Here is a 12,838-nt window from a genome sequence, read left to right as displayed (position 1 = left end):
GAAGGAAGGCAGGAAGGACAAGAGGCGAGGCGACGGCTTGCTTTGTGTATCGGTCGGTCTCTGGCTATGCTTCGTTTTCTGCAGCAGGGTCGGTGCGCGGCGTGGCTCGCGGCAGTGGGAACGCCTGGTGGCTGGACGGCCAGCAATGCGGTTGGATGGGCGGCCACAGCACCGCACCTGTGCCCGAGGAGGAGACGCTGGCGGCGGGCCCTGAGGTGAGGCCGGCTCGGCTGGGGCTGGGGCTGTGGATGTGTAGGTGTGCGCCGCTGCTGCAACAACGAGTAAAACGCGAGAAGGAGGGATGGCGGTAGAGAGAAAAAAAAAAAAAAAAAAAAAAAAAAAGGTCGTGTTGTGTTGATGCGCAGGCAGACGCGTACAGAGGGACGAGCCCGGTCTGCAGCAGGGTGTGGCCGTGCCGAGTGCAGAGCAGCGGCGGCTCGGTTCGGTTCGGCCCGGCCCGGCCCGGCGGGCCGCGCTGTTGTCGCGGACGTGAGCGCCCCCTGGCGGGTGGCCGGAGGCGGCGCGGCGTGTTGGACGTGTGGCTGGTGGCAGTGCACAATTTGCGAGTGGCTGGCGGTGTGGTGTGGCGGTTGGCGCGTCGGGCGGCGGAGAGGTATGTGTTGCGGGCGCCCTTTGCTGCGCTGCGTCGTTGCGTGTGCCGTACAGGGCGGGCGCTTGTCGACTGTGTGGGCGGTGTGGCGAATTGGCGTGAAACGGCTGCCGAGAGGTGTGTGGTAGCGAGCCGGTCGGTGGTGTCAGTGCGAAGGGGAATGTGCGTGCGTTTGGCGGTTTCGGTGTGCTTTTTGCGGCGTGAGAGTGGGAATTAGTGGGGCCGGCTGTTGTGTTGGTTCCTTGTGTCTTGTGTCGCGTAGCTTGATGGCAACGTGGAAGGACGCCGGTTTCGTTTCGAGCCTTGCGTGTGGTTGTCGACGTTGACTGGTTGGCGTGTGCCGATGCACGTGCATGTGTGGGTCGCGAGTGCGTTTTTGGCTGGCTGTGTGTGTGTGTGTGTGTGTTTTTGGGGGGGAAGGGGGAGGCGGTGGTGAAAGTGCAGTCGTTGCCACGGGCGTCGTCGGGTGGGGCTGGGGCTGTGCGTCGTGGCGGAAAGGTGGTAGGTTGCGGGAAGCGAGCCCGTCGTTGACGGTGTCGCGTGAGTTGTGAATCGAGTGGGGCGCGGGGCGCGGGACAGGAGCAGCGTGCCGCTGCGTCGTGGTCGTCAGCAGAGGCTGTGCGTGTGCTTGTCCTTTTTGTGGGCGGTTCGTGCGAGGCGTTTTTTTTTTTGTTTTGTGTTGCCCTAGTTGTTAGTTTATTTTGTTTGTGTTTGTTATTTTGAGACGACGACTGGTTGGTGGCGTGCGCGCGAAGTGGCGGTGTGCGCTTCCCGTGTCGTTTGTGTTGTTTGGTTTTTTTGTTTTTGTGTGTTTTTTGTTTTTTGCACTGGGCCCCGGTGGGTGGGTGCGTGTGTGTCGATTGCCGGCTGGCGAAAGGTGCGCCATCGGCGGGGTGGGTCGCCGGCACAAGTAGAGGCGGCGGCGTTGTTGCTGTTGTTGTGTGGTGTTTGTTTTGTTCGGCTGTGTCGGCGAGCTGTGTTGCGGTGCGTGTGAATGGTGGTGCAAAAGTGCTGGCGTTGGGGCTGCGACTGCGACGGCGGCGAGCCGCGGGCGCGCCATTGATAGTGATGTTGTGAACAGCGGCTGTGTACGGTAGTGGTGTTGTTGTAGCACGACGTGCATCCGGGCCGGCGCGGAAAGCGCAGTTGCGGGCGGTTGCCCTTCGGTGCCAGCCATGTCGCGTGAGCGGCGGGTTGCTCTGGTGTCGACACGTGGTGCTCTGGGTTGTTGTGTGGTGCCCTTTGGCCGGTGGGGGTGGTTCGCGTGTGTCTCGTTCGCGCTCGGTGTCTGGTCGTGGTCGTGCTGCTCCCCCGTCTGTCGGCGGTTTCCGACGTCGTCTGTACGTTTTTGTTCGTTTGCGGCGTGCCTGCCGACGTCGTCCCGTCGCGACCTTTCAACCGAAAGTGTGGCGCCCGAAGGTGAACGAACGTAACCCTGACCTCGGCGCTTTACGCTGAGCCGAGAGAACCGAACCGAACCTGTGGTGTGGCGAGGTGAGCTCAGCCTGTGAGCCCCTAACGTCTACGTAAGGTAAGCTGTCCGGCTCACGCCTCACGTTTGAACGCCTTTTTAACCTACGTTTGACGCTTCTCAACCTAGCACTAACCTAACCTAACCTAACCTAACCTAACCTAACCTAACCTAACCTCTGACGCCTGACGTGTTTGAATGCTTAACCTAAGTTTGACGCTTAACCTAACCCAAGTCCCCTTAACCTAACCCACGTCCACCTAACCTAACCTAACGTAGACGTGTAAACGTAATGTGTAACGCGTAACGTGTAAGGTCGGCTGTCGTGTGTGCTTGACGGCAGATTGGGTTGGTCTGTAGATTCGGATTGCGGTTTGCCTCGGTCGAGGGGTTGGGTCGGAAGCGGCGAGGGGCGGCGGCGCCTGTTGCGCAGGCGGCGTCCGTTTGCGGCGGGCAATTGTTGAGAAACGGCTGTGAATGTTGGCGGGCGAGAGGAGGAGGACGGCGCGCGATGTGGCCCGACGGCTGCGGGCCGATCGGGAAACGGCGGGAGGGCGACGGAAGGCGATGGGGCGGCGGAGGCGCGTTTGCACGGCCGTCATCGCCGCACGCCTCGGCTTGTGTGGCTGTGGCGCCGGCCGCGCTGGCCGGGCTGCCGCGGCGACGGTGTGGGAGTTTTGCCGAAGGTTTGGCCATTGTGGCGGGTCGTCGGCTGGGGCTGTGGGGGCGGCATTTGGGCGGGGGCGGCGATTCTCGGCGGGCCGACGCAGGCTGTAGCGCGCGGTAGCTGCAGTTTGGCCGTGGTTTGCGGCGCTGCCGTGGCGACTGGTTGGCGACTGTGGTGTGGCTGTGTGTAGCCCCATCCTCGGTGGTTTGAAAGGCGCGGGCGGTTGTGGCGCAGGTTTGGGGCTGCTCCGCACAGGCTGTCGGACGTTGGGCGGTAGCAAGCGCGGGAGGCGCGGCGCGGCGGCGCGCAGAGTGGCGGCCGCTCTCTCGGCCGTCCGCGCCCGCCCGCGACACTGGCTGGGCCTTGTGATTCTCTGCTCTGCTGCTGTGCTGTGCTTGCGTGCCTGCCGTCCCGCTCGCTCTCGCTGTGTGTTACGCGCGTCGTCGAAATGGCAGATCAGGCGGCTACGAACGAGACTGCTGCGGCACCCGCCGCCACCGGCACTACGAAGAAGGCCAAGTCTGCGTCGTCTGCGAAGAAGCCGCGCGCCAAGCCTGCGCACCCGCGCACCTCTGAGATGGTGACGGCCGCCATCAAGAGTCTGAAGGAGCGCGGCGGGTCGTCGCTGCAGGCGATCAAGAAGTACATAGCCGCGCACTACAAGCTGGACGCGGAGAAGCTGGCGCCGTTTATCAAGAAGTACCTCAAGTCGGCCGTCGTGGCGGGCGAGCTGGTGCAGACGAAGGGGAAGGGCGCGTCCGGCTCGTTCAAGCTTGCCGGCGCCGGCGGCGGGGGGGCGGCCGAGGGCGGCAAGGCTCGTGCTGGCGGTGCCAAGAAGAAGCGCGCCGCTCCGGCCAGCAAGGAGAAGAAGGGCGCCCGTGCGGCCGGCGCAAAGAAGGCTGGTGGCGTGAAGGCGGCGACCGGTCGGAAGGCGGGCGCCGCCAAGAAGGCGTCTGCGGCGTCGGCCGCTCCCGCGGGTGCGAAGAAGGCGGCTGCGGCCAAGCCGGCCAAGGCCAAGTCGCCGTCGAAGGCGAAGAAGGCCGCCAAGGTTCCGACGAAGAAGCCGAAGGCGCCGCGCCCGAAGAAGGCGACGACGCCGTCTAAGGCGAAGGCTTCGCCCAAGAAGAAGAAGTAGAGTAGAGGAGAAAGAGATGGGAGAAAGGAAGGGTTTGGCGCTTGACTCCGTCGTCCCCACCCCCCGTCGTCGTCTAGTGGCGCGCAAGAGACGCGCGGCCCAAAACGGCCCTTCTCAGGGCCATCAAAGCACGTCGGGGAAGGTTTTGATTGTCGTGTTGCGTTTGGTGTGGGTGTCTGTCTGGCGTTTCTGTATGCCCGTGGGGATGCTGTTTGCGTGCCGTGGTGGTTGGATTGCGGGGGTCGGTGGCGGGTGTGGGCGGCGGTAGCGGTAAGCGGTGTTGTTGTTGTTGTTGTTGTTGTCGTGGTTGATTGTCGCCGTGTTTGTGGCGGCGGCCGACGGTTGGTTTTCTGTCACGTTGTTTTGTTTGAATACGTTGGTTGGCTTGCCTGCGTTCGTTCTTCTCGGATGTCTGTCTTGTCGAGTCGAGTCGTGTCTGGTCTTTGTTTTGTTTTGTTCCTTTGTGTGTGTGTGTGTTATGTTTTGCAACGGGGGGCACGTTGAGATGTGGAAGGAGTCGGCGGGGATTTCGGTGGCGTGTAGAGCGAGCGAGCGCGCCTGCCTGGCCGTTGGCCGTCGGAGTGGAGTGCGGGTTTTTTTGTTTTCGAAACGAAAGCGGCGGCCGGCCAGCCACCCGTGCGGTGTGACGTCGGCCGTTGGGTATTGTGCGCTTTGAGCGCCGGGGAGGGATGATGTGTGATTGTTGCGCGCTGCTAGCAGGCAGGCAGAGTGAGCGGGTGTGGCGGACGGACGGGAAGTGGTGGTTTTTGTTTTTGGGTTGCGGGGCGAGAGGCAGGCGACCGACAAAGTTTGCTCGCGACGGAGAGATGTTAGTGGCCCTGAAAAGGGCCGTTTTTGTTTGTGCGGTGCGGTGCCGCGGCGCGGTTTAGGCGCGCTCGCCGCGGATGCGGCGCGCGAGCTGGATGTCCTTGGGCATGATGGTGACGCGCTTGGCGTGGATTGCGCACAGGTTGGTGTCTTCGAAGAGGCCGACGAGGTAGGCCTCGCTGGCCTCCTGCAGGGCCATGACTGCGGAGCTCTGGAAGCGCAGGTCGGTCTTGAAGTCCTGGGCGATCTCGCGCACTAGGCGCTGGAATGGCAGCTTGCGGATGAGCAGCTCTGTGCTCTTCTGGTAGCGCCTGATTTCTCGCAGGGCGACGGTGCCCGGCCTGTAGCGGTGGGGCTTCTTGACGCCTCCGGTGGCGGGCGCGCTCTTCCTCGCCGCCTTGGTGGCGAGCTGTTTGCGCGGCGCCTTTCCGCCGGTGGACTTGCGGGCCGTTTGCTTTGTGCGGGCCATGGCGGTAGCGGTAGCGGAGCGGCGTGCGTGGAGGTTAGGTGCGGCGCGGCGTCCGGTGCTGCCTTGACAACGGGCCCGCGCGCCTCCGTGCTGCGCTTATATGCCCTCGGTTGCGCGTGGTGGGGGGAGGGCGGGCCAGAGTCTATATAGGGGGGCGGCGGGCGCGCTGGGCGCAGACCGTAGCCGACTCGCCAGCCGCTGCAGCTGCTGTTTGTGCACGTTTTGCTTTGCCCGAGGAAGGAAGGATGACAGGCCGCGGCAAGGGAGGAAAGGGGCTCGGCAAGGGTGGCGCCAAGCGGCACCGCAAGGTGTTGCGCGACAACATCCAGGGCATCACGAAGCCCGCCATCCGCCGCCTGGCTCGCAGGGGCGGCGTGAAGCGCATCTCTGGTCTGATCTACGAGGAGACCCGCGGGGTGCTGAAGGTGTTCCTGGAGAACGTGATCCGCGACGCGGTGACGTACACTGAGCACGCCAAGCGCAAGACTGTGACGGCCATGGACGTGGTGTACGCCCTGAAGAGGCAGGGGCGCACCCTGTACGGTTTCGGCGGTTAGGCTGCGTCGCAGCGGGCGCTGGCCTTCCCGCGGCCGTGCTTGTGGGTGGGAGAGACTAGAAAACGGCCCTTTTCAGGGCCACCACACTGTTCGGAAGTTGAAAAGTGCGAAAGAGTCTGTGTTGTTGCTGCGTGTGTGCGCTGTGTTGTTTGTTTGTTTGTTTGTTTCTTTCTTTCTTTCCGTTTTGAGCGACGTGATGTGACTGGGAGGGGAGAAGGAAAGGAAACGTGTCATGTGGCTGGCTGTGTGTGGAGCTGCTTCGTTTGTGTGTTTGTTATTGTGTGTCTTTGTATCGATCGCGACGGAGATGGCGGGCTGTGTGTTGTTGTGCGAGAGGCGGTGATTATTTGCTTGCGTGGTTTGGCTCTGTGTGTTTGTTTGCGGCGGCGTTGGGGTTTCCGAGGCAAGGCGTGTGGGCATAGGCGGCCGGATCAGCTGTTTCGTTCGTGTCGACGGCCGTTGCGCGCGGGAGTGGAGGGTGGTGTGTCGACACGCCTCCCTTTAACAATGGTCATTATTGCTGCCGTTGTCGGTTTGGAAGGCGACTGCGACCGTGCAAAATGTGTGTGTGTGTGTGTGTGTGTGTGTGTTGGGCCACACGGGCTGTGTGGACGACAAGATGGCGGACGTGCGCCGGCGGCGGCTGTGCTGTGACAGTGCAAAGTTAAAACAAAACAAGGTGCGGCGAGGACGACTGAAATTTTGCTTTGGACGTAGGTTTGTGTGGTGGCCCTGAAAAGGGCCGATTGTTGTGGGCCGAGCCGGCAAAGCGCGTTGCGTGCAGGGGAGCACGCGGCGCTGCGATTGCCTGGCCTCCTTTAGGCCTTCTTCTCGGTCTTCTTTGGCAGCAGGACGGCCTGGATGTTGGGCAGGACACCACCCTGTGCGATGGTGACGCCCGACAGGAGCTTGTTGAGCTCCTCGTCGTTGCGGATGGCAAGCTGCAGGTGGCGCGGGATGATGCGCGTCTTCTTGTTGTCGCGGGCCGCGTTTCCGGCCAGCTCGAGCACCTCAGCCGCGAGGTACTCCATGACGGCGGCGAGGTAGACGGGCGCCCCGGCGCCGACGCGCTCTGCGTAGTTTCCCTTGCGCAGGAGGCGGTGGATTCTGCCGACCGGGAACTGGAGCCCAGCCCTGCTTGAGCGGGACTTTGACTTGCCCTTGACTTTGCCTCCCTTTCCGCGTCCGGACATGGCGATGGGCTAGCGACGGTGCACACGAAACGGAAACGAAACGACCGGTGCGAGCGGCAGCGAGTCGAGCAGCGGAGTGCGTGCCGGCGCAGCGCGCATTCCTCTCTAATTTCTTCCTCCTATTGGAAGTGTTGCGGGGAAGGTTGTTGTCCCTTGGGGACATTTCCTTCACTTTGACTTGGTGTGTTGGTATATACTGTACTTTTGTGTTGCTGTTTTGGTGAGAGGTGTGTAATTCTCTTTCTTTACTCAGGAGAGTATTGATCTTGGTCTCTTGTATTTGTCATTTCTTTGGTCATATTGACCTAGTGTATTGATGAGCTGGTTTTGTGCGGTGCCGGCTGTGGCGTAAAACTGTTCTGCCAGGTGTCGGAACCGTGTGTGGAGTGTTTCGATATCCGCAGCAGCATGTAGATCTGCTGTGGGGAATCGTGGAGGTACGTGTAGGGCTCTCCGGAGAGCTCTATTTTGAATTTTTTGTAGTCGGTCTATCGTCGATCTGGCTGCATAGCCCCATACGGGGCATGCGTATTCCAGTATCGGCCTAATAAGGCTTCTATAGACCGCTACTCCGGTGCTGGGGTCTAGTGAACTGCGTTCATTCAATATGGGATAGAGGACTTGCATCCTGGCAAGGGCTTTCTTGCGGAGTTCCTCGATGTGGCACTTCCAAGTTAGTCGCTTGTCCAGTGTCACACCGAGGTATCTCGCCGTGTTTCTCCAGGGGAGATTTTGCCCTTGTAGCTGCAGCAGTTGGATGGGTCTTCTTAGGGGGCGGCGTTTCCCGATGCGCTTTGTTATCATTAGTGCCTGGGTCTTTTCAGTGTTCAATGAGATGCGCCATTTCTTGGCCCATGAGTCAGTCCTATTTAGTGCTGTTTGCAGTCTTCTCGTTGCCAGGTTCCTGTTCGTGGAGCAGGAGAAGAAAGCGGTGTCGTCTGCATATTGCGCTGTTTGAACGTGCTGCGTTACAGGGATGTCGGCTGTGTAAAGGTTGTACAGGGTAGGACCCAGTACGGACCCTTGGGGCACTCCAGCGCGTATTCTTCTCCTGCTCGACTGTGATCTATCGATCTTAACGGAGAATGTCCTACTGGTTAGATAGCTCTGTACAAGTTTTACTATCGTCCCTGGGAAGCCTTGGGTGTACATTTTGTGCAAGATTCCGGTGTGCCAGACTGAATCAAAAGCCTTGGCGACGTCTAATAAGACAATCCCGCAGTAGCCCTTTCGGTTGAAGCTTTCTGTAGCTGCTTCAACTACCCTCATTATTTGTTGGGGGGCTGAGTGTTGTTGCTGGAAACCGAATTGAAATTTTGGCATAATTTGCTCTCTTCTGATGTGATCTTGAATCGGCGTTAGGAGGAGGCGCTCGTACAGTTTGCTGAGGGTGGGCAGGAGACTAATTGGTCTGTAGTGCTGCGGGAACACCGGGTCTTTCCCTGGTTTTGCGATCGCGACTACTTCTGCGTGTTTCCACTGGGTCGGGAATTTTTGTGATCGCGTAATTTCATTGAAGATATCAGCTAAGTGGGTTATTGCCAGTGGCGGGATATGTTTGAGGAGTTCGTTGGTGAGCTGGTCGTGGCCTGGTGCCTTTTTTATTGGCAGTGACTTGATGGCTCCTGCCACGTCTTCAGGGCTGAAGAGTGGCGTGTATTCATCTTCGTCTTCTGCTGCTAAAAAGGTGGCCAGTTGTCTGCGAACTGTTTCGACGTGTTCCCTGTCCTGTGCCTCTGCTGGCGTGAATTGTTTCTCGAACACGTCGGCTAGCGCGTTTGCTTTGTCTACGGCGCTGAACTGCAGTCCACGTTCGCCGTGCAGAGGCGGCATTTTTGCGCGTCTTTTCGTGAACTGTTTTGTGGCTTGCCATAGACTGTGGTCTTCTAAGTTGAGAGTTGATAGTCTTTCGGACCATTGCTGGTTGCGGTGCTCAGTGAGCGCAACTTTCAACTCTCTTTGTAGTCTGTTGAGCAGCCTCCTTGTGTTTCTGTTGCCTGTGAGTTTCCACTCTTTGGCGATCCTGTTTTTGTGCCTTATTTGTGCAAGCAGGTGCTGGGGAAGTTGCCTGGGGCGGGGGAGACCCGCTGGCGCAGGCGTTGCTTCCTCAGCTGCTTGCAGGATCGCTTTCGTGAGGTCTTCCAGCGTTTGCTCGACAGTGTCTGCTGTTGGAGGCGGGGCTTGGGCCAGTTCTGTAGCTATATTGGCGCGGAACTGTTCCCAATTTGTGTGTTTGTGTGAGGTTCTTAGCTGTGGGATAGAGAGCCATTCTCCCATATCGACCTCAAGAATGACAGGGTTGTGGTCCGACGACATTCTGTTCATTGAACTTGCGGACACAAAACCCATAATGTGTTTTGTGAGGGCAATGTCGAGGACGTCCGCCCTGTTCCCGTTTTTCGGGAAGTGGGTGGGTTCCTCTGGGCCCCACACTTGGAACTGATGCGTGCGCGCGAGTCGTTGCAGTTGTCGACCAGCTCTATTACTTGCTCTTGAGTGCCAGTCTGCGTGTTTGGCGTTGAGGTCTCCTCCTATTAGGAGCTTGCCTCTTATTTGGCTTAGCGCAGCTATATCGTCCTCTTCAAGCGTTGGGGAAGGGGGGCGGTAGGCTGCAACGACTGTGAGGGGTCCTGTTACGGTGGCTATTTGTATTGCAACTGTTTCTATCTGTTGGGTTGCTGGTGGGTACACCCGGTGGTGTTCTATGCCTCGTTTGACGTATACTGCGACCCCGCCTCCTGCAGTGGGCCGATCGCGTCTGTAACAATTGTAATTTGGTACAGATGCCCTTACCCCTGGTTTAAGGTGTGTTTCGGCTACTAGGCATACGTCAATGTTTTCCTCTTTTATGAATTCTCTAAATTCGAGGACTTGATTGAATAGACCGTCAGCGTTGAAGACGCAGATTTTAAGACCTTGTATATTAGGTCGTCTATCCATGGTGGGGATTGGGGTTTCCGGTGGTAGTCGCTGTAAGCTGCGACTGCTCGACTGCCGAAGCGAGTTCGGCTGGAAGGCGCGTGATGCTGGCAAGAACGTTGACCAAGTGGGTCATCTGTTCTTGCAGCATTTTGATCGACGAGGCGAGTCCCTGAATAGTGGCGTCCTCGGTTGATTGATGCAGACTGGGCTTGGGGGGGCCCTGGGGGGCTTCCCTAGGCAGTTCTCCGTTTCCAGGAACCTGGTTTGGGTCGGGTGGTTTGTTGGGGTCGCCTACGGTTGCTGAGTATGTACGCGATGCGTACACTCTCGTTGATGGCTGTCTAAATTGTCGGTAAGGGGGCGGTTGTTGGGGTGCCGTTTTATTTACCGGTCTTTGAGAGCGGTCACCGTAGGTTTGTTTACCCCTGTGGCGATCCCTGGCGTGCCGATATGCAGGGCACCCTAGGTAGCTGGCAGGGTGTGCTCCTCTGCAGTTGCAGCACGATTCCTTGCCCTCCCCCCTAGGCACCCTGCATTCGTCGTATGTGTGGGGATCTCCGCATCTGACGCATCTCATTGGCATGCCACAATCCCTTGCTAGGTGTCCTATTTCCTGGCAGTTGAAGCATCTACCTGGCCCTGATTTCTTCTTCAGTTTTTCGGGAGTTACTTCCACTGCCAGGATTCTCTCTACCTCCCATATCTTCCTGTTCTGGGCTGAGTCAGGGAGGGTGCAGCCGGGGTGGGGGTGCTTTATGGGCTCGGGTGCGGCGGCCGGTTGCGCGCGCGCCCCATTGGTCGGCGGCCGCAACAGGGCGAGCTGGTAAAGGTGCGGCGGCGGCTGGCGGCGGGTGCCACTGTGTGGGGAGACGCTGACTAGAGCGGAGCGCTTGCTACTGGTGTTGCTGCTGCCGTACGTTGGTTCGAGATGCCGCCCAAGACTAGCGGGAAGGCCGCCAAGAAGGCTGGCAAGGCGCAGAAGAACATTTCGAAGGGCGACAAGAAGAAGAAGCGCAAGAGGAAGGAGAGCTATGCCATCTACATCTACAAGGTGCTGAAGCAGGTGCACCCTGACACGGGCATCTCGTCGAAGGCGATGAGCATCATGAACAGCTTCGTGAACGACATTTTCGAGCGCATTCCGGCCGAGGCTTCTCGCCTGGCGCACTACAACAAGCGCTCGACCATCACGTCCCGCGAGATCCAGACCGCTGTGCGGCTGTTGCTGCCTGGCGAGCTGGCCAAGCACGCCGTGAGCGAGGGCACGAAGGCGGTGACCAAGTACACGAGCTCCAAGTAAGGAGGTGGCTCTGGAATGGAAGGAAGGATGGAGAAGGCTCCTCCGTTGCGAGAGCGGCAAAACGGCCCTTTTCAGGGCCACCAACTTGCCTTTTGCGGGAAGGGCGGAATTGTTGTTGTTGTTGTTTGTGTGGACGGCTGTGATGTATGTGTGCATTTTGATTGTGGGTGGGGGGGCGCGTCAAAGCGTGTTGCGCGGGGTACGGCCACGAGGTTGGTCGCCGTGGCGTGGAATGGTGGCACGCCTCGTTGGCGTGGTTTTTGACCCATTGGTGTTGTTGGTGTGTGTGTGTGTGTGTGTGTGTGTTACCCGTCTGCGAGGGGGGACAGTGCGATCGGCGACTTTTGTGTCACCGTAACGACGGCCGTTTGCGGGTTTGTTTTTTTTGCACATCATACATGGCGAGGGTGAAATGTGAAATGTTTTTGTTTGGTTTTTTTTTTGCCGCCCACTATTCCCTTTGCTGTACGCCGAGTTTGACAATGGTGCGACGTAACTGCAGCGTGGAGGTGTGTGAGTGACGTTGAAATGAACGTGCCATTAAGACGCATTGTTGTTGTATTGTACTGTACGTGTACGGCGACACGCACGATGATGTACCATTCGACTCTGATGTTTGATAGCCGTGTCTGACTGATTGCGTACGACGCACGCACACCGATGTCGTCATTCAAGATGCACGCTAGACGACGACGGCGGCGGTCGTTTGTTTGGCGAATGTCTGTACACGTGTTTGTCTGTGTCCATCCGGTATGTATTTGTTTGTTTGAAAGTGTTTTGTGTGTCGGTGACGTGGTCCGATCCGTCGCCCCCTGAGTAACTGTCGATCGGCGCGATAGACCGGCGTCACGCAACTGAACCGAAGTCTTGGGCACACCCGTCATACTGTTGTACACCGTCGCGCTGAGAACGGTAACGAAAGGTTGACTTTGATCGGTCGAATGTCTGGGCAGAACGTGAGGAATGAGGCAAGAGTGCAAGGAGGGGGGGCAAAAGAGAGAGGAAGGGAAAAAGGGGAGAAACGCATTCGTAGAGCAACGGAACGTTCCCGTGTCGGAGGCGTATTGGAGCCGCACTGAAATGCGTTTAACGGCGGCGCGGCTGCAAGTGTCTGCCGTGGTGAACGTTACCTTTGACGGCTGCATTGGGCTTTGCCTTTGCCTTTGCTTTCGCTTTCGCTTTCGCGTTCGCGTTCGCTTTCGCTTTCCCGGATGTACGTAACGTTTGTTGATATGGTTCTGAGGAAGAGTGTATGACAGTGCCGTGCCGTCCATGTTCGTGTGCCCTCCCATTGTGTGTATGCTATTGTCTGTGTACTTGAATGATGTATGTAGGTGTTAGTGGACATGTTTTACCAGTGGGGGGAAATGGATCGTCGATAGTTGCCGTCACTCTGTCACGGTCGAGATGACGCACCCTCCGTACAGAAAGGTGTCGAGAAAGTGAGTGAGTGTGTGTGTGTGTGTGTGTGCGTCCGTGAATTGGCAGTGTTTGGAGGTGGGCGTGCCCTGGATGTGGCCCGGAAAAGGCTGTTCGTTAGGCGGTAGTGTTGTGTGGACAGGGGAGGGGCATGCGTAACGCTGCTGGCATGGCATTTCGGGAGATGGGAGGGGGCAAACGAGGAAACGAGGAGCGGCGGCCAAAGACGGGACGGGGAGGGGCGCGGTGTGGGTGGCTTGCGCCTGT

The sequence above is a fragment of the Schistocerca americana genome, unplaced genomic scaffold (assembly GCF_021461395.2).
Source record: "Schistocerca americana isolate TAMUIC-IGC-003095 unplaced genomic scaffold, iqSchAmer2.1 HiC_scaffold_52, whole genome shotgun sequence".
Classification (NCBI taxonomy): domain Eukaryota; kingdom Metazoa; phylum Arthropoda; class Insecta; order Orthoptera; family Acrididae; genus Schistocerca; species Schistocerca americana.
Note: the sequence above shows the minus strand (reverse complement) of the source record.